We start from the raw sequence: 1304 nt of genomic DNA, 5'->3' as shown, positions 1-1304 counted from the left end.
GGCCTCCCAGAGTGCTAGGATTACAGGCGTGAGCCACCATGCCCGGCCCACAAATTTTCTTTGTTCATTTGAATTCTTCAGGGCAACTTGTCTCTTGGTGTGCACAGCCAGTTTCCCCGCTGCTCTGTGTGTGTTACAGCCTTCTGATCCTAACTAGTGTATTCTTTCCTATAAGTTGCACACATTTTCTGTCAGTTGTCTTTTATGTGTTTTTGGTGCCTTTCACCATGCCTTAGTTTTAAATCTTTGAATGGGCCAACTTAGTCTCTTTCTTTATGGCTTCTAGGACTCCATCTCCTGCTTGATAAAGGCTTCTTTTCTATGTTTGCCTCTAACTTATTATTTCATAATTGGAAATGTTAAACACATTGTCTCATATTTCTCTCTAGGGTACAGATGTGCCTCCAACTTTTTTTGGAGTGGCGGATAGCCAATTGTCAAAACCTCATTTCCAATATTGAAACATCAGTCTTACTATATTCCAAAATCTCATATGCAAAGAATTATGTTTCAAAAATTTCCTTGCTATTCTTGCCTAATTATCCTTCCTTATGTTGTTTTAAATCAAACTGTCAAAGTAAACATATCTTACTGAGACTCTGGGATTACAATTTATAAACATTTTAATAGTATTGAGTATTTCATCTAGAAATTTCCTCATTTCTCCTTTTATTGACACTTTTTTTTGTTTTTCAATATAGTTTAATAATTTCCTTTCACTATTCACAAATTGCTTTATAGTTTCTTTTCTTGTTGTTGATGTGAGAGTTGTATTATCCTCATAAATTTAGAACCTTTTGTATATTTTCCTCTGTTCTAGAGCAGGGGTTGGCACACTTTCTGTTAATGAACAGTAAATATTTGAAGCTTTGCGAGCCACACTGTCTCTGTTGTGACGACCCAGCTCTGTCGAGGTTGTTTAAAGCGGCCACAGGCAATAGGTAAACAAATGAGCATGGCTGTGGTTCAGGAAAACTCTATTTACAAAAACAGGCAGCAGACAGGATTTGGCCCAAGCACTGTTGTTTTTTGACCTCTGCTCTACAACAGGGATCAGCAAACATTTTCTGTCGAGGGTCAGACAGAAGATATTTTGAGCTGCAAGCCATATGGTCTCTGCCACTGCTCAACTTTGCTGCTGTAGCCTGGATGCGGCCACAGACGGTATGCAAATCAGTGGGTGTGGCTTCATACCAATAAAACTTTACTGACACCAAAATTTTAATTTCATATAATTTTCAAGTTGATAATATTCTTTTTACTCTTGTCAATCATTTAAAATTTTTTAAAAAAATTTTAGAGCA

At 37.0% G+C, this 1304-nt stretch overlaps 1 protein-coding gene across 1 annotated transcript in view; it reads right to left on the bottom strand.

Annotated features, from left to right (window-relative positions):
• ZFP28 (ZFP28 zinc finger protein) overlaps nucleotides 1–1304 on the bottom strand; it is a 19819-nt gene that overhangs the window by 2545 nt on the left and 15970 nt on the right. The window lies entirely within an intron of this gene.

The sequence above is a fragment of the Propithecus coquereli genome, unplaced genomic scaffold, assembly GCF_000956105.1.
Source record: "Propithecus coquereli isolate 6110/MARCELLA unplaced genomic scaffold, Pcoq_1.0 Scaffold425, whole genome shotgun sequence".
NCBI classification, from domain to species: Eukaryota; Metazoa; Chordata; class Mammalia; order Primates; family Indriidae; genus Propithecus; species Propithecus coquereli.
Note: the sequence above shows the minus strand (reverse complement) of the source record. Positions and strands in the feature narration are given on the sequence as shown.